At 35.0% G+C, this 24,693-nt stretch overlaps 1 non-coding gene across 1 annotated transcript; it reads left to right on the forward strand.

Moving 5' to 3' along the window:
• The first annotated feature begins 2,644 nt into the window (after positions 1-2,644).
• Positions 2,645-2,751, forward strand: LOC131615359 (small nucleolar RNA R71). Its single transcript, XR_009287778.1, has one exon. It is a non-coding gene; the product is annotated as a small nucleolar RNA R71 (small nucleolar RNA).
• The last annotated feature ends 21,942 nt before the right edge of the window (positions 2,752-24,693 follow it).

The following is a 24,693-nucleotide window of genomic DNA, read 5'->3' on the forward strand; positions in this document are numbered from 1 at the left end:
TAAACATGTTTCAAAACTTCCTCCACAGACAGAGAAGTCGTCCATAAAGACCTCCATTATTCCATCCAGGAAGTCGGCAAATATTGCCATCATGCATCACTGGAAGGTTGCGGGTGCATTGCAAAGTCCAAAAGGCATTTGTCTATAAGCGAACGTACCATAAGGACAGGTAAACATGGTCTTTTCTTGGTCGTCAGGGTGGATAGGAATTTGGAAAAATCTGGAGTATCCGTCTAGATAACAGAAATGTGAGTGTTTAGCTAGTCGTTCGAGCATTTGATCTATGAATGGCAAAGGGAAATGATCTTTTCGGGTGGCTTTGTTTAGCTTCCTATAGTCAATGCACATTCTCCATCCAGTTTGGGTACATTGTGCTACAGATTCGCCTTTTGCGTTAGTGATTACAGTAACTCCTCCTTTCTTTGGTACGACATGAATAGGACTAACCCATTTACTATCGGATATAGGATATATGATTCCGGCTTCTAGCAGTTTTTGGATTTCCTTTTTAACCACATCGCTCATAATGGGATTTATTCGTCTTTGATGTTCCCTAGAGGTTTTACAATCTTCTTCGAGCATAATGCAATGCATACAGAGGGAAGGACTTATTCCTTTCAGATCTGATATGTTATATCCTAGAGCGGTCGGGTATTTTCTTAGGACGGTGAGTAATTTTTCAGTCTCGGTTTGTCCTAAATTGGCGTTAACTATAACCGGTCGGTTATGTTCTTCGTCTAGGAATTCGTACCTAAGGTCAGTAGGTAGTGTTTTAAGTTCTATAGCAGGTTTCTTAGGCCCAGGTATAGGATCGGGAGTTAATGCCAAACATTCACTCAGGTGGTTATCTTGATATTCCCCACGCCAGTTGTCATCTTCAAAAATTGGCGGTATAGGAATTCTTAGGATCTCGGTTTCCTTATGTGGTTCGGATTTTATTTCATTTACACACTCGTCGATTATGTCGGCAGAGCAGCATGTGTCAATTATAGAAGGTGCTTTTAGGAATTGGGAAAGAATAAATTCGATTTTCTCTTCTCCTACTTCGAAGGTAAGCTTCCCTCGCTTAACGTCTATAATTGCACCAGCGGTTGCTAAGAATGGTCTTCCTAATATGATCGGGATGTTAGAATCTTCTTGGATATCCATTATGATGAAGTCAGTTGGGATGTAGAATTGGCCTACGCGCACAGGGATATTTTCTAACATTCCTACAGGGTATTTAACGGAACGGTCATCTAGTTGAAGAGACATTCTCGTTGCCTTAAGCTCACCCAGATTTAGCTTCTTACAGGTTGAAAGAGGCATCAAACTGACACTGGCTCCTAAGTCGCACAAGGCTTTTTCTATAATAGTCTTTCCTATTATGCAGGGTATAGAAAAGCTACCAGGATCTTTCAGTTTGGGAGGCATGTTATTTTGGATGATAGCGCTACATTCAGCGGTAAGTGTTACAGTTTCGTTATCCTCGAGTTTCCTTTTGTTCGATAGAATTTCTTTCAAGAATTTAGCGTACGAAGGCATTTCAGTTATGGCTTCCGTGAACGGTATGGTTATGTTTAATTGTTTCAGAAGTTCTACAAATTTTTTAAATTGCGCTTCGGTTTTGGATTTAGCTAATCTCTGAGGGTAAGGAATTGGTGGCTTATAAGGTGGTGGTGGAACGTAAGGTTTTTCTTTTTCAGGTTCCACTTCGTTGTTGTTCTCATTGGCCTTAGCATTTTGATCATCAGTTGATGTCTTTTCGGTTTCCTTTGGCTCTTGTTGTGACATGGGTGCGTTTTGAGTTCTAGGATCGATAGGTCCATCATAGTTCATTCCACTTCGTAGTGTTATCGCGTTCGCATGTCCTTTAGGATTAGGTTGTGGTTGAGCAGGAAACGTGCCAGCAGGGGCAGCAGTAGGTGCTTGTTGTTGAGCTACTTGTGAAATTTGAGTTTCTAACATTTTGTTATGCGTAGCAAAGGCATTTACTTTGTTCGATAATTGTTTTAGTTGCTCGCTATTGTGGATGTTTTGATTTAGGAAGTCCTTATTGGTTTGTTGTTGGGAAGCTATAAAGTTTTCCATCATGATTTCTAGATTCGACTTCCTAGGCGTGTTTTGAGCAGCTACAGGCGCTTTTTGATAGCCAGGTGGGACAGCAGGTGCTTGTCCAGGCGCGTACAACGCGTTGTTGTTCTTATACGAAAAGTTTGGATGGTTTTTCCATCCAGGGTTATACGTGTTAGAATAAGGGTTTCCTTGAGCATAGTTTACTTGATCAGACGGGATACCAGTCAAGAGTTAACATTCGGCAACTGCGTGTCCAGTTAATCCACAAATCTCGCAGTTAGGTGCTACGGCGGCAGCGGTGACTGAAGGAGTGATGGTTAAGTTTTCGATCTTTTGAGTTAAAGCGTCTACTTTAGCGTTAACGCGGTCTATACCAGTTACTTCGTACATTCCTCCTTTGGTTTGGGTTTTCTCTAGAGCGGCTCGTTCTCCACCCCATTGGTAATGGTTTTGTGCCATGTTCTCTATGAGGTTATATGCTTCATCATGGGGTTTGTCCATTAATGCTCCGCCAGCAGTGTCATCTATAGTCATTTTAGTGTTATAAAGGAGACCACCATAGAAAGTATGGATGATCAACCATGGTTCGAGTCCACGATGAGGGCATAGTCTAAGAATGTCCTTGTATCGTTCCCAAGCTTCGAAGAGTGATTCGTTATCTTTCTGGGTAAATCCGTTGATTTGACCTCTTAGCATAGCGGTTTTGCTAGGCGGAAAGTATCTAGCTAAGAAAACTCTCTTCAATTCGTCCCATGTAGTTATGGAATTAGAAGGTAGGGATTGAAGCCACGCTCTAGCTCTATCTCTCAAGGAGAAGGGAAAAAGACGTAATCGAATAGCTTCGAAACTAACGTTATTAGCTTTGACAGTGTCGGCATATTGCACGAACACACATAAGTGGAGGTTGGGATCGTCTGCAGGGCTTCCAGAGAATTGGTTCTGTTGGACAGCTTGTACCAACGAAGGTTTCAGTTCGAAATTGTTCGCCTCAATCGCAGGTGGTGCGATACTTGAGTGTGGTTCAGCGCGTGAAGGAGCGGCATAATCTCTAAGAGGACGAATAGCAGTCATCTCTAACTTCGGGGTAATTTGATTGATTTGATCAGTAAAGATCAATTCCTGATTAATCGGAATTGGTGCTACTTCGGGAAGGTTGCGAGCTCGACATTTGACGTTAATGAAACGTTCGATCTCGTTAATTCGTTGTATTAAGTCTCCTCCCTGTGAACGAGTATTTGGCATACAATCGCTCAGAAAGAAAGGAAAGAATTGCCCTAGTCTCTACGGTGTAATAGTGAGTTACGATATCGGCTTAAATAGTCCCCGGCAACGGCGCCAAAAACTTGATCGCGACTTTAAGTGTCTATTAATCTTATGACTGCAAGTGCACAGTCGTGTCGTGTAGTTTTAAAAGATATCGAATCCATAGGGACTATGAATCGATCTACCGTTTTCTAAGGTTACTATGTAAAGCTAAGGCTACTAATATTTTGATTGTTTCTAAAGGAAAGTGATTGTGAATACTAAGAAATATAATAATAGACGGATATCAGTATGTATTTCGTTTAACTTTAGGTGATCCAAAGGTCCATTGGCTAATGCATAATTCGATTAAAAATCTTTATTAGTTCAATTGATTAAAAGTCCTCCTCTCAAACTTTCGCTCTGTTGATTTAGACTACTATCCTAACTCGTAATGTACGCTTTCGCCATCCCATTAGATTTTAGAAAAGCTTTTTGAAAACAACGTAATTAATAAAATGCTCGTTTTATGAAGTTGTTATCTATTTAAATCCCCTAATCTCAAACTTTCGCGCTGTTGACTCGGAACATGCTAATATCCCTAACGTACGCTTTCACCATCCCGCTCGGGTGTAAAAACATTTTTTGAAAATAAATAAGTTCTAATTAGTTTTAATATGCTTTCGCCATCCTTAAAACTAATGTCCTATGTCTACTATCCAGTTAAAGATCTCAAACTTTCGCTCTATTGATTTTAACCTTTGACCGTCTTAACCCCTCAAACTTTCGCTCTATTGGTTCTAAGACTTACTAATTAAATTAGACATACAAACCAAAAACAAGTGATATTTAATAAAATATAATTAAGCCAATTTATTTCGGATCCCACGGTTAACTTACTTTACATACCGATATCTTAGTTAATTAGCTAGACATATTAATACGGTTATGCATGCATAAATTAATTTGGTCTATAATAAAAGGCATGTTAAATGGCATACAATATATCATGCAATAACAATAATAAATAAAGCGGTAAATGATAAACCTGAATTAAAATAAATCTGAATTGAATCTTGAAGTACCGAACTTCCACCACAGGTTGGCTGGATCGTTCTTCGGAATTAAACGGGCAGAAATTTAAAACAAGGAATAAAAAGGATAAATCTAACGTAAGGCTAGATTTATAAAAGGTTCATAACAATTTCCGGTGTAGAAATTGCTGTGAGAAAATAAAACAGTTTAATTGAAAGTAGGAAAAAATAGCGGTCGCGGAACAATTTCGGCAGCACTTCGTTAGCAGAAAATCGGACCGGTTGAAGTGAAGTGGCTGCCTCTATTTATAGGCGAGCCTTTGCAGTTGGAATCCGTGAAATGAGGGACGTTTCTTGACTGGGACTTGGAGACGTGCATCTCCACTTTTTGAGGGACTCCTTTGAACGACTTGAGACGTGCGTCTCAAGTGGAGAAGATTTAGGAGGATTGGAGACGTGCGTCTCCACTTGGTGACGTGGCAGGGAGTTGTTGGAGACATGCGTCTCCTCTTGCTTGGATGATTTGGGCCACGTGCAGATTTGTTTCTTCGTGGGCTTGGCTTGTACTTTGCACATTTGGGCCTTATTTGCACCTCCTTTTCACTTCAGCACCCATTTTACATCTTTTAGGCACAAATAGTAGTCATTTTAGCTCCATTTCCTCTCCTTTTCACAAATAGTCTCAATAAGATGATAAAACCTGAAACAAAGCAAATACTCGCATAATATCATAATAAAACAATATAATAAACGGAAAATGCTATAAATATTTATGGATTTCGAGCTAAATATACGATATAAAATCGTGTTATCATTAAGAGAAGAATTATTCTCGGTGAAACTTCTCCTAACCCATTGACCTTGTATTTTAAAGCTTGGTTTTTATGATTTGTTTTAAAATTGTTAAGTATTTTAAAGCTTAACCTTTTAAACTTATTAGGTATTTTAAATCCTAATCCTCTTTTAAACTTGTTAAGTATTTTAAAGCTAAACCCTCTTTTTAAAAAAACTTGTGAGTATTTTAAAGCTCACAACCAAAAAGATTTTGGCCACTTTGGCCCCCTTTTTCCTTTTTTTTTTAAAAAAAAAAGAGAAACTACAGAAGCTCTGACTTCCATATTGCACTTAAGGGGTATGTAGGCCTAAGATGCGATATCTTACCGAGCTCACTTTCAAAAACTTCTCTTCCCATCCCCACCCTCTATTTCAAACAAGTTTTTCACATAGGATTTTCAAAAAAGGCATGTATAACAAAAGATAATAACACAAAACAAAGAGGTTCCTATTTATCCGCTCTGTCACCCATTCCTTTTTGGAAAAATAAAGCGCGGTGGCGACTCTGTTAAAAAATGAGCTAAGTTTTTCCCATGACTATACTCTCACCAATTTCACCGCTATAGAACGTGTCTATGCTGTTTTTTCCAACAGTGTTGTAATTTTGTGTTCTTTGTGCTATTATTTACAAATAGGTATGGTGCACCCTGATAATATCGCAAGAGAATTAATTCCTTTAGTCGATGATTCTCCGAATGTTGAAGGGATTGTCGTAAAGGCGGTTGATGTCGATGGTGACTTTAATAACAAGCAAGAGTTTGATGATCAGGAAAGCATGCTCACATGGGTTCGTAGGAATGCAACTAAACTTGGTTTTGGTGCGGTAATAGGAAGATCAGATAATGGTGCGTCAAGAAGAAATGCTTTCGTAACAATGTTGTGCGAAAGAAGCGGGAAATACCATCCTCGTCTAAGGAATGGGTACTAGAAAATGCGAGTGTCCATTTAAAATCGGTGGTTACATGTTGGCTAGCAAGAAGTTGAGATTTAGTGTTATTTGTGGTTTCCACAACCATGACTTATGCGCAAAATTACAAGGTCATCCTAGTGTATGTTGGCTTAATCCGGAAGAGAAGACATGTATTAGTGACATGTCCTTGAATCTTGTCCAACCGTAAAATATACTTTCCACATTGAAACAGAAGGAACCCGACAACGTATCAAATATAAGGCAAGTGTATAACATCCGGTACCGCAATAATAAGGCGATTAGGGGAGATAGAAGTGAGATGCAACAACTCTTGAAAATGTTGGATGATAACAATTACGTGTCGCGGTACAGAACTTGCGATGATAGGGTTACGGTCCGAGATAATTTTTGGACTCATCTGCATTCGATAAAGTTGTTCAAAACTTTCCCGACGGTGTTCCTTCTCGATTCTACCTACAAGACCAACAACTCTCGACTTCCATTATTTGAGGTGGTCAGTGTTACATCCACCGAGAATACATAAGCCGTTGGATTTGCTTTTTTGGAGTGTGAAAAAAAAGATAATTTTAGATGGGCATTAGAGGTGTGTCGGTCACTTTTGAAGGAAGAAGTCGAGATGCCTAAGAAGATTGTTACGGACCACAATACCGCGTTGATGAATGTGGTTGCAAAGGTATTTCCTTCTTCTAATGCATTACTTTGTCGATATCACATAACTTGTAATGTGAGAAGTAAGGTTAAGCCCACGGTAGGGACGAAACAAGTAGACACGGAAGCTGGAAAATCGGTGAATCCCAGTGTAGTTGTTGAACAAATAATGGATGCATGGGCTCGCATTGTAACTTCTTCCACAAAAAGAATTATACTTCGATTTCGTGTTTCAATTTCGGAATGTGTGTGAAAAGTACCCGGATTTATTGAAATATGTTGAAGGTACCATTCTTGATAAGGTGAAGGAGAATTTTGTCTGTGCGTGGACCGATAATGTCCGACACCTTGGGAATACAACCGCTAACCGAGTTGAGTTGGCACAAGCAAGTTTGAAAAATTGGTTGGCTAATAAAAAGGGTGACTTGTGTCGAGATTGGGACACCGTAGATCTCATGATCAAAAACCAACATAATGTGATACAAACCACTTTTGGTCGGAGCATTACGGTGTCAGAACATCAATTCAAGGACAACTTTCTTTATTCTCAATTGATCGGCAATGTGTCTCGGGCCGGGTTAAATTATATTTTTCACGAGGCCAAATGCGGTGAAACCGTAGGCTCCGATAGCACAAAATGTGGTTGCACTATTTCTAGAACATACGGTCTCTCGTGTGCTTGTGTTATTGCTAAGAAGATGTCAGTCGGTGAGCCAATAAGAATGGAAGACGTTATCCCTCTTTGGAAAAGACTTAGTTTTGATAATGATGGTTGTGTCGAGGGAGAAAAATCTAATATCTCTATTACTTCCGAATTGGAAACGATACAAGAGAGATTTTCAAAGGCCGACGATAAAATGAAACTATACATCAAAGAACAATTGCAGAAGATTGGATATCCCGAAACAACCGACATGAAACCGCTATCTAAACCGATTAAGACAAAGGGTGCTCCAAAGAAAGTGAAGCCTATGCCGAATGACAATTCAACTACACGGTCTCCTTCTTATTGTGATCACTTCAATAAACTCTTTCCCAACTCACCGACTCCGAAATCGCAAAAATCTCTAAAAAGTTCAAACAAAGGAGCTCGCATTAGCAAACTGCCTCCGACACCTATTCCACCAAAAGTTCTGACTCTGAAACCTATTTCTCCAAAAAATTCGGCTTGGACACCTATTGCTCCAAAAATTCCATCAATCGAAGAGATACCCATTGAACAAATACATCGACCGGATCGTCAATGCGACGAGGGACAGTAATTGCAGTTTTTGGGCCGTCTTGGCTTTACTTGATAAGGGAGAGGATTCCCATAAGCTTGTCCGTCATGGACTTATCCAAGAGTTGAATACACATAAAGACTCGTACACACGGGTATTTGGAGAGGAAACTAAATTTGAAGCGGTTAACAAAGCTCTTGTTCCTTGGTTGGACGCTTACACACCGGTGTCAAAATGGATGAGATTTCTGGAAATGGGACATCTTATTGCATGCGTGTATGATATGATATGCTAAATAAAATGATATAAATGATAATGAGTTTAATAGATGAGAAGAGAATGTTGGGATTAGGTTTCATTATCCTTTTCTAATGTACCATCATGATTAGTTATACATATTCTGGTTAACTTTTAATATTATCACTTATTGCTTTGAGGATATTATTTATGTATAGAGAAGAATGTGATATTAATCATATTGCTTAATTGATGACCCTCAACGGATTAGCTTGTATTTAACAAATGGAAATCTTGTATGGGGTTATGAAAAATATTTCTTAATAGTATTTAAAAACCTTATATCAAGTTATATTTTGCTATATTATAACAGGAATTAGGAACAGGGACAGTCAACAATATTAATGAATAACTAGAACATATATAGTGCCATTATTAAAAGGAATTCATGAGCGTTTGAATAATTATATCTAATCCCAACAAGAGAGCGTTTATCTACTCCTACTCATAGTAGCTTTACACAGGTGATAAAGAAATAGATGAAAAAGTATCAATGATCAATATCTTTGACCGGATAAGGCCTCCACCTTCGATCTTTATTTCCTTCCCCTTAAGAATGCTCCATCCACTCTCAGTTTTTCTTGTTGTCTGTGTTCTATCAAAAGTAAACTAAATTCCCTCTTTGTCTTTGTTTTGCCAAAAATGAATTTAACTCTCTTACCTTAGTTGGATTATGAGAACTATATTTATATGGGGTTGTAAAGGCATTTTTACCGAACGAGCACTCTTTTTTTCACCATCAAGCTTCAGCCAGCTCAGCAAGTGAGACTCTAAACCTCCATGTTTTCACTCAGCAAAAAATGACTTCACCCAACGAAAATACTCTTTAGCAGATCCTCTGCTCACTGCCTTGATTTTGTTGGTCGAACCCATGCTCACTCAACGAAATGTTCCTCAAAATCCTTTATCATATAATACTTTTATCATTCTAAGATTGTTTAACCTGTATTTGAGTAGGGCATAAGTCATAGTGATTATTAGGGATAGTTTTTCCTTCCCTTAACATTTCCCGTATAATTGAAGTCATGGTCTCTTTTTGGTAGTGATGATATAGACGAGGTTTTACAATGATAGGTTGTGTATTTGGGAGGAGTGGAATGTGTTGTTCATGTGGTCTTGATGGTGTAGTCCATGTAGACTCTAAAAAACAGTTAGGCATTTCTTGATAAGGATATCAATTTCAGGTGGGAGATTAGAAGGGATGTTTTATAGGGTTGGGATAGTATGTTCAATGAGGTCATTTTTGTAGAGTTAATACTTTGAAAGGTATTGAAAAGTATATTTTCGGCAAATATTTTTTTTTATCGTATCCACAGGGATTGGGTGATATTACCGCCGTTCAATAGTCACAATTATTTTAAGTTTGATAAATTAAAATGAGTTTTTGTTGGTGTTTTAGAAATTATTTTGCTTCTTGAAATAAGACTAAAATACTAAAAATTAAGTTTTTATTAAATAAAAGAGTTTTGTCAAATAAAAGAGTTTTGCCAAGGTTGGGATTCACTATCCAAATTTCTCATGTTTCCTTAGAACAAATATATGAACTCAAGATTATTGAAAATATTCTTGTATCCTCTCAATAATATTTATTTCTAAATATTATTGTTATAGTTACTATATCAATATTTAACCGATTTCTCCACCTAAATATCAATATAGCAATCTTGAATGTTTGATACAAAAGAAAAGTATTGTATAAATCTATTTCTACAATTTATCCACTACTTGAAAGAATAATTTAGGTCAAGATTTGAATAATCTTTTTCAACAATAATTCAAATCTAATTTTCAAAATAGGACAAAAGTATCAATCTATTTCAATAATCAATTATTTGCATACAAGAGTTAAAGGAAATATAATGAATGTATTATCTAAACCATGCATGTGAACTCAATAATGTGAATGTAATCTAGTATCCTCTCAATACCCTTATGTCTAAGAAATATTGTGATACTTGTTAAATTAATCTTTTGGCAATTTCTTCACTCAAAACATTACTTTAACAATCTTTAGCTAGCAATACAAATAGAAAATCAACTATGAACCTATTTCTATAATTCATAAATTGATTGAAAATAACTCTTAGAACTTAATTTATATTATTTCTTTCGACAACAATATAAATTAAAATATTTAAAATGACACAAAGAAGTTATTTTTACATTCAACATAATAATCTTGTTTACATACAATGAGTTTAAGATGAATACATGAGAAAAGTGAGGAATAGCTACCTCCAACCTTGACAAAAGAAAATTGAATTTTGCTTCACATCTACATTGTTACTATTTTTTGGTTTTTCTAAGTGATAATGGAATGTGATGCCTCCAAGTGACATCTCTATGTCTCTATTTATAACAATAAACAAAAAATCCCATTATTTCACTTTTTCAAATAAAACAAAAGGTAATGATTGTTGTTGTTTTTCAAAGACATGCAACCAATCACAATATATGGACCAAAAAGTGTCTTTGATGTAGCTTCCACTCCACTCCAAGTACACATGTCCCAAAAGTATCTTTGAGGTTGCTTTCACTCCACCCTAAGAAAGTTGGTCCCAAGACATGACTTTCCTTGCTTTTCTTGACTTGTTTTGTTTTTGCCTTGAATTTTTCCATGATCTTTCATCTAATACTCTTATTACTAAAATTCTACAAAATTTAACAAACAAAGTGAAATAACTACTCAAATAAAATAAAAATAAAAATAATTGCATATTTGTAAATTATGTGAATAAAAGCATGTGAATTAAATAAAATTTGGTTAAAGAGACCAATAAAAATAGTATAAAAATTAATACTATTTGGTCCCTAACAACTCTCCCCAACTACCATTTTGTTTGTCCCTAAACAAAAGTTTTCCACCAAAGAAACCAAAGTGACATAACAAGAGAATGATTAAGAATTCATCAAAACAATCGGTTGGTTCAAAAGTACATGGCTCTTCGCGATTCACTTACCTCAATACTAGGACAAAACATGAACAAAATAATGGTTGGGTGCAAAGTACATATCAAGAAATTCCAAGTAATACATGTCAAAATTGAATCAAACCTACACACATCATGATAATGATGAATAAATATGAGGTTTTCTTTCACTCATCCGAACAATTAAATCAACAACACTCAAATCATGCAATTATCAAAACAAATACCAAATCATGTGAAAAGTGAGAATCAAGAGGTCTTTTATGGGTTGTAATGTGGCTTGGGTTACAAAGAAAGGGTAATATCAAGGGAAATTAAACAAAAATCCTAATGGAGCATTTTTATCAAATCAAACTCAATAATACTTTCTTCTTGATCCAAATTATTTTTTTTCTTTCTTTTTCTTTTTTTTTTTATTTTTTTTATTTTTACCAACACTTATTTTCTCCCCAACTTTGGTTTTCAAACCAACTCAAATTGCAATAATGCTCCCTATAGGGAAAGAAATAGAATTGCAACCAAATTGGTTGAAGGTTCAAAATGAAACAAAAAAATTAAGATTCATTCATTCACTAAATTGATGCATTTGAATGAATCCTAAAATGAGCTCAAAGGGGTTGACTAAGGATCACTCCTCACAAGGTTAGTTGAATTTATTATTATTATTTTTTGTGGTTTTTCTCAATAACAAACAATGTCTCTATCACTTTCATAATTTTCACAAAAAATGGACCAATGTATGATTTAGCATGATAAGAATGAGTTAAAATAAAGTTCGGTCTCCCGCATTTAGTGTACAATGGAAAGCTACCTCACACATGGTTAAGTTCTATTTTTGATTCAAAATTGACATGTATCTCAAAGAATTAATGATATGAAATTTGCACAAACCATCAAGTTATTCATGTTAAGTCTAGAAATCGGTAAAATTGTACCATGAAGTGCCGAGTACCAATCTTATCATTACCAACCAAATTGTCTTGCAATCCTCTCTTGTAATTGCCACATTGTTCTTTGCAACTTCTCTTAATGAATAGAAACAATTAAACAAAAATTTTGGAAAATGGGGTAACACAATTTGCATAAAATTCACACCTTTAAAACACACAATTAAACAAAAAAATGCAATTAACAAAAACAAAAAATTTACTTATGAAAGAAAAACTTACAACGTTGGGTTGCCTCCCAACAAGCGCTTTGTTTAACGTCGTTAGAGCTCGACGGTACACCTGCATGCTTTCCTTCTTGGCAACATCGATTTGTAAAGTGTCATGCTATTGAGCTTCCGAATCATCCTTTCAATTCCGGACTTGAATGGATATTGTTCTTCGGTAGCCTTTTCACACAAACACAAGAATCTACAAAACTAACAAATCAAGTGAAATGCAAGAGAACTAATAATAAAATAACAAAACTTAAAACAATGAACTATTGCAATGCTTGCAATATCAAACGCCAATCCCCGGCAACGGCGCCAATTTGTTGAAAAGTATATTTTCGGCAAATATTTTTTTTTATCGTATCCACAGGGATTGGGTGATATTACCGCCGTTCAATAGTCACAATTATTTTAAGTTTGATAAATTAAAATGAGTTTTTGTTGGTGTTTTAGAAATTATTTTGCTTCTTGAAATAAGACTAAAATACTAAAAATTAAGTTTTTATTAAATAAAAGAGTTTTGTCAAATAAAAGAGTTTTGCCAAGGTTGGGATTCACTATCCAAATTTCTCATGTTTCCTTAGAACAAATATATGAACTCAAGATTATTGAAAATATTCTTGTATCCTCTCAATAATATTTATTTCTAAATATTATTGTTATAGTTACTATATCAATATTTAACCGATTTCTCCACCTAAATATCAATATAGCAATCTTGAATGTTTGATACAAAAGAAAAGTATTGTATAAATCTATTTCTACAATTTATCCACTACTTGAAAGAATAATTTAGGTCAAGATTTGAATAATCTTTTTCAACAATAATTCAAATCTAATTTTCAAAATAGGACAAAAGTATCAATCTATTTCAATAATCAATTATTTGCATACAAGAGTTAAAGGAAATATAATGAATGTATTATCTAAACCATGCATGTGAACTCAATAATGTGAATGTAATCTAGTATCCTCTCAATACCCTTATGTCTAAGAAATATTGTGATACTTGTTAAATTAATCTTTTGGCAATTTCTTCACTCAAAACATTACTTTAACAATCTTTAGCTAGCAATACAAATAGAAAATCAACTATGAACCTATTTCTATAATTCATAAATTGATTGAAAATAACTCTTAGAACTTAATTTATATTATTTCTTTCGACAACAATATAAATTAAAATATTTAAAATGACACAAAGAAGTTATTTTTACATTCAACATAATAATCTTGTTTACATACAATGAGTTTAAGATGAATACATGAGAAAAGTGAGGAATAACTACCTCCAACCTTGACAAAAGAAAATTGAATTTTGCTTCACATCTACATTGTTACTATTTTTTGGTTTTTCTAAGTGATAATGGAATGTGATGCCTCCAAGTGACATCTCTATGTCTCTATTTATAACAATAAACAAAAAATCCCATTATTTCACTTTTTCAAATAAAACAAAAGGTAATGATTGTTGTTGTTTTTCAAAGACATGCAACCAATCACAATATATGGACCAAAAAGTGTCTTTGATGTAGCTTCCACTCCACTCCAAGTACACATGTCCCAAAAGTATCTTTGAGGTTGCTTTCACTCCACCCTAAGAAAGTTGGTCCCAAGACATGACTTTCCTTGCTTTTCTTGACTTGTTTTGTTTTTGCCTTGAATTTTTCCATGATCTTTCATCTAATACTCTTATTACTAAAATTCTACAAAATTTAACAAACAAAGTGAAATAACTACTCAAATAAAATAAAAATAAAAATAATTGCATATTTGTAAATTATGTGAATAAAAGCATGTGAATTAAATAAAATTTGGTTAAAGAGACCAATAAAAATAGTATAAAAATTAATACTATTTGGTCCCTAACAAAAGGTCATAAGGTAAAGAGATGTAATGGAATTGGCATGAATTAGTTGGCATAGTTGGAGAAAACTTGTATGTATGGGTTGGGATTTAGGATAAACCTTTAGAGTGATGGAAGTTTTATCGGGGGAAAAGTGATTGAGGGATTAGAAAAGTCTGCATGCATTGACACCTAGAGTATGCATCCAGGCCAAGCCAAGAATAACATCAACACCTTTAATGGATAACAAGCAAAAGGGTAGGGAATTTAAGAATTTGGGTAGAAAATTGACATTTAAAGTTGGATGTGATAGTTGGAAATAAGTAGCATAATGACCACATCAACAACTTCTTCTTCATTGTTGAAATTTTCAAAAAAAAAAATTATTGTTGTGTGTGTTGATCATTTTGGGTTGGGTGTATTATGCAAAACAACATGAATAATGATGTTGTTTTTAAAGTATTTGTAGTCAAGCTTTACTTTCAAATAGGACAACAGTAATGCATAGAGACTATTATGTGAGTAGACTGATGACTGTGTCTCACAAGTCATGGATATGAGATATCAAGTCTTCATGTAGGTATAAATATTAGGAGTAATATTTATACCGGATTGACCCACCATGAGAATACTACATAGTTTGTTATCTAAGTGTCATAAGTTATTTTCATAGTGATAGTGGTGTATACCACCCTTCGCCCTAAAACCACTATGGGCCTTAGATGTGGAGTCAAAAATACATGGTCGTGCTCAAATAAGTCGATATCAGATATTGAGCTTATTTGTTGTTATCAAGAATACTCGTGGATTAAGGAATAAAATATTGAACTATACAAGGGTGACACATTCTATGCCTTGTGTTCAAAATGAATCTAAATAAAATCTAAAACAGTTTTGAGATTAATGGACCAAAAAGAGTATTTTGCCAAAATCTTATAAAGTTGGATTTTGGCAAATTCTATACTCTTATAAAGGGTGACACATTCTATACTCTTTATAAAATTTTGGCAAAATACTCTTTTTCTATACAAGTTATGAATCCAAATGAATCTAAAACAGTTTTGAGATTTAAAATTTGGATTTCCTAGTAGATCAAGTAGTTGATCACAAATTTTATTTGAGATTGTCTTGAATATGTGTTGGAGCGGTAAAGCGGCAAGCAACAAAAGATTTGGAAATATTTATCCGGGAATTTATCGTGTCCACAGAGATTGGTGAGAAGAACTGCCGTTCGACTATCTCGCGTTCTAAGTTTCATGATTTGGGTGCGGAAAGTAAATGCGGGAAAAGTAAATAAAAGCAGATAAACAATCTCAATAGTCTAAAAGAAAGAGTTATGGAGTTGTATTTCGTTCTACCCGTCTAATACTTAAATCCGAAGATCTATCGCTCGACACTCACAAAACGCATCAACATCACCGGGCATCATTCGAGATGCCACATCGGTGCCCATGTCTGCAACACCGACGAAAGCTCAACCGTACTATTCACATCAGCGATTTCTCCACTAATCAAACAACACGGAGGCATTAGACTCGATACCCATTACGATTGTTAGTCTTAAATCCATGTCTGCAACCCAGAAACTAACAGTTATCATTCCTAATCAAGATCTATGGTGTCCATGTCTGCAACAACACAAATCTAGAGCATTTAAGCAAAAAGATCAAGAACAACAACAATGATGATTTGTAAAGCGAATATAAAAACGATCCCAAGATCCACAAATATACATACAATAAGAGTAGAAATATACATACAACACCCACCATTGGAATGAAACAAAGGGAAGAGAGAAGATGAATCGGAAAGATCTCACCGGTACAATGAAATCGAGACAGATCCACGATCAATCCACATGTTTCCTCAACCTCTAAACTACCAAAAATGGATCAGAGCTCAACTTGTCAAGAAGAGGTGATAAAAAACCTAAAAAATCTGTTATTAACTATTTATACAAAACTGAGTTTCGCAGTGGGCGCGACGCGCCCTATTTCAGTGCGACGCTCCCTATATAAATTTACCAAACCGCCCTAGAGCGCGAAGCGCCCTAATCCGGCGCGACGCGCCCTAACTTCTGCCAGACTATGTTCTTCAAACTCAAAGAGGGCGCGACGCGCCCTACAGCGCGCGAAGCGCCCTGCACCAGAACAGCAGAATTATTTTCTCTTTGCTCTCGCAGCCGTGTCTTCGACACTTTATTCCTCACAGCCGTGTCTTCGACACTTTATCCCTATATAAATTTACCAAACCGCCCTAGAGCGCGAAGCGCCCTAATCCGGCGCGACGCGCCCTAACTTCTGCCAGACTATGTTCTTCAAACTCAAAGAGGGCGCGACGCGCCCTACAGCGCGCGAAGCGCCCTGCACCAGAACAGCAGAATTATTTTCTCTTTGCTCTCGCAGCCGTGTCTTCGACACTTTATTCCTCAAGGCTCCGAAAACGCAAGAATACCTACAAAAATACAACAAAACTATCAAACGGTATAAAAGTATATGAAAATACAAGTATTCGTAAAGTAAACGTAATTACACAAAAACGGGGAATTATTCAAACGGTATTAACAAAAAGCATTGATAAGTGCCACTATTTACATACACAAAATAACTACAATTTGGCACTTAACAACTCTCCCCAACTAGAATCTGTTTGTCCTCAAACAGGGCCAAACACTCCAATCGCAAAAGTAGAAATCCAAAGAATCAAGAATCAACAACATTTAGAAAAACGAAACAATTGTACGGTTCAAATAAAAACGTACTAACAAAGTAAACACTTACCACTATCCTACAACGACAACATGAAAATGAAACGATTCCTAAGTACAAAAATTCATACAAAACATCCTAAAACAAAACAAGCTCAATAATGAATCACGCCTAGCAAAAACTCATCGATAGATGAAAAACACCGAAAGGTGAGGACTTTGAACACTCATCCAACAATCTTGCAAACAATAGACAAAATTATGCATTCATCCAAAAATAGTATCGAAAATGCAACGGCACGAATCACAAGGGCTTTCAAGGTTGTAATGTGGCTCGGTTAACAAACAAATGATAAGTCCTAAAGCTAATCGAAACAAAAACTTGCCTAAACCTAAGGGAGTAATTACTTCCACAAAGTTTCAAACAATATAATTTCAATCCAACTTTTCTCTTTATCACAAATTGTCAAACCAAAACACAAAACTTATTAGCACACTCTTATTCAAAACTCTTTTTGTTCTTTTCTTTTTCAAGCTTTTCTCTTTTTTTCTTTCTTTTTCTTTTCTTTCTTTCTCACTTTTTTTTCTTTTTCTTTTTCTTTTCTTAACCTCACATCAATCACAACATAAAGAGGCAAACACCTTCTCCCCAACTTGAATTCAACCATAACATAAAGTGAATACTCCCTACTTTCTAAGGCAAGGTAAAAATCCAACTAAACATCATAGTTAAGGTCAAGAAAACAAAGATAATCAAAATCCATCAAAAAGGGTGAACTATGTCTCAAGTTCAAAAACAAAATGGACAATGACAAAAAGGCTCAAAGGGGGTACGAATGGTCACACACTCACAAGGTAAAATGACATTTGGCTTATGGTAGTTGTGCTCAAAATCAAACAAGTGCCTTGATCACTTTCGTGCATTCACAAAATCGATACAGACAAAAAATTAAACATAATAATATCCAGTTAAAACAAGAAATGTCGGTCTCTCGCATATATATACAATGGAAAGCCACCTCACATTTATGGTAAAAAGGGAAAAACTAATTGTGATTCAAGTCATGAGCAAGTTATGCAAAAAGAATGAGTTATATGAAATTTGTACAAATGAAAAGTCTCAAAAACATGCTATGCTATAGAAAGCGATAAACGAGTACCTTGCAACGTACAAATTTGAACACTCATTACCGCACAACCGGCTTGTTGAATCAATCAAAATCGGAGAATTACTGAATGCGACTCCAAGTAATCGGGCCAAAATTTGAGTATAAACACAAACAAAAGAATTAAAAATAAATCGATAAAATACTATACTATAAAGCCTTGGTGTAAGTGGGAAAAAGGTAAGTCGAGTGACCCGTTAAAAAGAGGTCACTGGCCAAAAGCTGCCCAGCGCGCGACGCACCCATGAGCGCGCGACGCGCGCTACACCAGAAAAACCAGACCAGTCTAAAAAGACAGATTTTTCAGTGAGCCACCACTTAACACCTACACAACTCAATTACAGAAAAACAGAAATATAAAACCGTTGGGGTGCCTCCTAACAAGCGCTCGTTTAACGTCGTTAGCTCGACGCCTTTATTGTTTCGCGAATGGTAAGAAACTTCCTCGCGGTACGCCAATGCTTTCGCCTCAAACGCAACCTAAAGAAAACGTCCTGCCCAAACACTTAATCAAAACTATACGAAACTTAAAACATAAAACCATCGCAATGCGATTAATCTCAACCAATCCCCGGCAACGGCGCCATTTTGTTGGAGCGGTAAAGCGGCAAGCAACAAAAGATTTGGAAATATTTATCCGGGAATTTATCGTGTCCACAGAGATTGGTGAGAAGAACTGCCGTTCGACTATCTCGCGTTCTAAGTTTCATGATTTGGGTGCGGAAAGTAAATGCGGGAAAAGTAAATAAAAGCAGATAAACAATCTCAATAGTCTAAAAGAAAGAGTTATGGAGTTGTATTTCGTTCTACCCGTCTAATACTTAAATCCGAAGATCTATCGCTCGACACTCATAAAACGCATCAACATCACTGGGCATCATTCGAGATGCCACATCGGTGCCCATGTCTGCAACACCGACGAAAGCTCAACCGTACTATTCACATCAGCGATTTCTCCACTAATCAAACAACACGGAGGCATTAGACTCGATACCCATTACGATTGTTAGTCCTAAATCCATGTCTGCAACCCAGAAACTAACAGTTATCATTCCTAATCAAGATCTATGGTGTCCATGTCTGCAACAACACAAATCTAGAGCATTTAAGCAAAAAGATCAAGAACAACAACAATGATGATTTGTAAAGCGAATATAAAAACGATCCCAAGATCCACAAATATACATACAATAAGAGTAGAAATATACATACAACACCCACCATTGGAATGAAACAAAGGGAAGAGAGAAGATGAATCGGAAAGATCTCACCGGTACAATGAAATCGAGACAGATCCACGATCAATCCACATGGTGTAGCATCCAATGATGTTTCCTCAACCTCTAAACTACCAAAAATGGATCAGAGCTCAACTTGTCAAGAAGAGGTGATAAAAAACCTAAAAAATCTGTTATTAACTATTTATACAAAACTGAGTTTCGCAGTGGGCGCGACGCGCCCTATTTCAGTGCGACGCGCCCTATATAAATTTACCAAACCGCCCTAGAGCGCGAAGCGCCCTAATCCGGCGCGACGCGCCCTAACTTCTGCCAGACTATGTTCTTCAAACTCAAAGAGGGCGCGACGCGCCCTGCACCAGAACAGCAGAATTATTTTCTCTTTGCTCTCGCAGCCGTGTCTTCGACACTTTATTCCTCAAGGCTCCGAAAACGCAAGAATACCTACAAAAATACAACAAAACTATCAAACGGTATAAAAGTATATGAAAATACAAGTATTCGTAAAGTAAACGTAATTACACAAAAACGGGGAATTATTCAAACGGTATTAACAAAAAGCATTGATAAGTGCCACTATTTACATACACAAAATAACTACAATTTGGCACTTAACAATATGTATATTAGATTCATTATGAATGAATTTTAAATATATCTACCACATCTTGTTGAAAAGAAAAGGGAAAGTAGTTTGGGAATGCTAAATATATGAATTATAAAAGGAACAGGGTTCATTTTATATTCCTTTGAATTTTGGCAGAAACACACGGTTATAAAGGAAGATAGTGATTTCATGTGTTGAAAGAAGAAAACTGTTATTGGTTATCAAAAGAGTCAAAGTAGAAGAAAGAAGTAAGGATTTTTCTTCATATAATTTGTTATAGAAAATCAAATTGTCCACTTCTACATATCGGATATTGATACTAGATGTTGATCTCACATTTTTTATGAATGTGAGGAGTCTCTTAAGAAGTACGACATTGATTATAATTTGAGTCAACTTATGTCTATAATGGAACAATATATTTCATTGACTATAAGAGCTTATGATTAGACTTAAATTAGAGCTTGGAATGAAACCAAATAATTGTTATTAAGTTTCATTTAGTAAAGATGCATTAATTCTAAGTTTTGTATTGACAAGCTCGGAGTGCATGTTTTGATAAAGGACAAGTGTTGTTATGATTATCTAAAACAGTGATTTCAATACTAAATCAAGTTGTGGATTTGGATTCTATAATCTTGATAAGCACGTCTATAATAAATATGGGATTAATCAAATAATATTTGAACCTTATATATCTGACACGAGTTAGAATTCTTTTGAGAAGAGTTCAAGAATGAAGTAAAAGAAATAACTCGAAAGGGTATTAATAACTTATGAATTGTTCGTTGTAAATGTCTATATAAAGAATATAATGAAAATTTAAATCGTATCATGCTTGACATGTTCGATCTAATATAGTTCAATTATATCTTTGTGACTCTTGATTATAAATTAGTTTACATACAATTATTTCTATCCATAACCAATTCCATTCAAAGTAGTCGTTGAGACACCATATTTTATGGAGGTAAGAGTACCTAGTTTGTCTTTATAATCATTTGAGTTGTAAGGTTTATTAAGTAAACTTGATCGCAATCTAGATGCATATGTATTTATGGATGTATCCTAATGGAAATAAGGGACGCATTTTCTATAGCACGTTAGAGGACAAAATTGTTTTGTCACAGGAACTGGAGTCTTCCATTAGATATAATATGCATCTAAAAGAACCAGTGGGAGTGATGTAGAATTTGAAGAAATTCAAGCACCATAAAATACATATCTTTATGAGAATAGAACATGAACCAATTCAACAAGGGAGTTGTTGTTGGACAATTGGTTTGCGTGGCACAAGATACTAGAAAAGTATAAAAGTTGTATGTATTCATTTATGGATTAAGGAAAACTTCTTGGAAGTAAATCCTTTTATTAATGAAGTTTTTTTTGAAAACTTGAATTAATAAATTTCAATTTTAAAATCTTGTGCACAAAAGAAGGTTAGTGGGAGTATTTGCATTAATCTAGTATAGTATATAGGTGACATACTGATCATCAAAACAAAATTCCTACAACATCAATGTAGGACATGGTTAATGAAATGGTTTTGATGAAATGCTTAGGCGGGATTTTCTAAAAGGTTAGGAATCAAAATCTATAGAGATATATGGTTGATGAATCTCAATCCTAGTACAAGTACATATTTTCACAAAGTGTTGAGACACATAAAATACATAAATATCACATTAAGATTATTGCATGTGTGGCATGATGTTTTATCTAATGGACAATGTCTTACCTCGTTGGATGGGAAAAAGGACACCATGATATGTACTGCACTAGATGCACCATATGCTATGAGCATAAACAATAAGTACAAAAATAATTGAACTATTCATCACTAGATAACTATCAAGAAGGTATATGAATATGCTAAAAGGACCTGATGTTCCTTTTCATGAGAGTAGATGGGAATGATCATTGTAAAGGATTTACAATGATGTTATTCAAGAACTTATGAATTATATATTCATATCACAGTATAAATAAAATGTCAGACAACTGTATAAGTTGAAAACAAGTTTCAAACAGTCGCCGTTTCTAGTACAAAGGTCAAATATATGATTTGGATTGCCTTGCTAATTCTTGGGAAGAAAATTATGTTTCTTGTATTGCAGATCCCATTAATCTCATTCACGATGATAATGGGTTAATCTTGCAAGTTTAGAAAACTAGATCCCACTAGCGATCCATGTATACATATTTTGACACTTCAATTTATTTTGATAGAAGATCGAAAGTTAAAATTGGAAGAGGTGTATATTACCAACATAGGAAAGAGTTCCTTATACCCTAATAAAGTATCATGCTTAGATGATGCTCGACGCACACAATAGGCATATAGTTGTTAAATTAATATCTGATTGGCTTTAGTGTTAGTAGGAGACTGTTGGAGTAAGCCCTAATAGCTAATCAACATTAGCTTAATATGCTTTTGTATCATGACCTTGATATATATTGTTTGTTAATATATATACTTATTAGGCATTGTATTTATTATGTTATTTGTATATGACATAATAAAATCCTTAGAATAATTAGTCTATTTAATGACATATTAAGGGTAACTTAATCGTGAGACCTCATTAAACATAATGACGTTATTCTTAAAGTATCCGTAGTCAAGCTTTACTGTCAAATAGGACAACAGTAATGCATAGAGACTATTATGTGAGTAGACTGATGACTATGTCTCACAAGTCATGGATATGAAATATCAAGTCTTCACGTAGGTATAAATATTAGGAGTAATATTTATACTCGATTGACCCACCATGAGAATACTATATAGTTTGTTATGTAAGTGTCATAAGTTATTTTCATAGTGACAGTGGTGTATATCACCCTTCGACCTAAAACAACTATGGATCCTAGACGTGGAGTCGAGTACTTTATTGTCAATCAAACATTGTCCGTAACCGGATGACCATAAATATGGTTGATGGGTACTTTACAAATCATGTTGAGGGACATGAGTGACCTAAATGAGATTTATCCCTCCTACATATACGGGAGTAATATCTGTAGGCCCCTTGGTAGAGTATGACTGAAAAATGCATGACCATGCTCAAATAAGTCGATATCAGATATTGGGCTTATTTGTTGTTATAAAGTATACTAGGGGATCAAGGAATAAAATATTGGACTATAAAAGGGTGACACATTCTATGCCTTGTTCTCAATATAGATATAAGGGTAAAAGGGTAATCGTACACATAATCATTATCACAGAAAGGTTATGTCAGATCATACGACATTCTCATCACTTGGATAATAGTGATGTGTTGCTAGATACCGCTCACTGTTTATAATATTAAATAGGTGATTTAATATTATTGTTAGCGTTACGAGAACCTACCGGGTCACACGCATATAGTACTTTTAATGGAATGGATTATTAAATTAAATATGATTTAATTTAATTATGTATTAATGGTATTTAAATTGTTTAATACATTAGCACATATATAATTTTTTTATTAAATATGGTTTAATTAAATAAATGATGATTGAAAGTTAGATAAATTAAATATAATATAATTTAAATTTATTTTATTTAATTAAAAGAGTTTGATTAAATATAAATAATATTTATTTAATTAAATAGTTTAATTAAATTGGATTGGCTTTTTTTAGAAAAGTCCAAAATAAGAGCATTAGGGTTTTAGAAGCTCTCAATAAATAGAAGAGCTTTTTCCCTACCAAAGATAATTGTCAATTTCTCTGAGCAAGAACGGCTAGCACCGCCTTCCACTTTGCACTCGCATGGACTATGTAGAGACGCCGATATCTTCCGCCGTTCTTGATCAAAAGATAAAGCACGCTTCAAGAAGTAATTCTTGAACCCTTACCCGTGTTTGGTTTGTGATTAATGATTTAATCAAGATTCGTTCATAAGATTAGATCCGTTCATCGGGATTGTTCCGCTAAGAGGATCAATTTTTTTTGAAAAATCCTTCTTAAAATCCCAACAGTTTGGTGCAAAATTTCTAATTGAGATTCAATCAGATTTGTTGCAGATTTGTTAGCAATGTTTGTTTGATTTGTTTGACGGTTAGTGAAAATAAATGAAGTTTCTTGCTGAAATCATGGCCTCACATCTGCAAGGGTGAGGACAAGTACATGAAAGGATATATAGGTCTATGTGTAGTCAGTTTCTCGCAAATATTTTTCATCTCTATGAAATACTCTAAAACTAATTTTATTCCTTGTTTGAGATAGTTGAGTTAAGATCTAAACGTTGACACACGAACTCCATCAATTTTTTAGAATCTCTCCTTTAACTCATCCCAAACATCAGCATAATTTTCATGAAATAATCTGTTTTGTGCAATAGAAACAAAAAATTAATTAATAAGCTAAGAATGTATTAAATGATTGCACCTTTCACATGCTTTACAATTGAGGTTATCATAATTAAATCAGGATTTGGCATTGATCCATCAATGATTGACAATTGGTTTTTATCTCCTGCTCGACTCATTGATATACATCAGCAAACATATATTGGATCTATCAAGCTTTTGTATGATTGAAACAAAATTTGGTCCATCACTATGATACTATCATACTTGCTTTCTTTAGGATATATATTGATACGAGTTTGAAGAAATATGAGAAAAATATTTGATTTAGGAATGAAGGTTTAGAGGAGGAAGGAAATGGGGAAGAGGCTTGATGAATAATGAAGAATAAGCTATGTAGAAAAATTGAGGACGCTGTGTATTTATGGGTGTTCATCTGCGAGGGGGCTCCCCGCAGGTGCCAAACGGTCACATT

The sequence above is a fragment of the Vicia villosa genome, linkage group LG6, assembly GCF_029867415.1.
Source record: "Vicia villosa cultivar HV-30 ecotype Madison, WI linkage group LG6, Vvil1.0, whole genome shotgun sequence".
In the NCBI taxonomy this organism is placed as follows: Eukaryota; Viridiplantae; Streptophyta; class Magnoliopsida; order Fabales; family Fabaceae; genus Vicia; species Vicia villosa.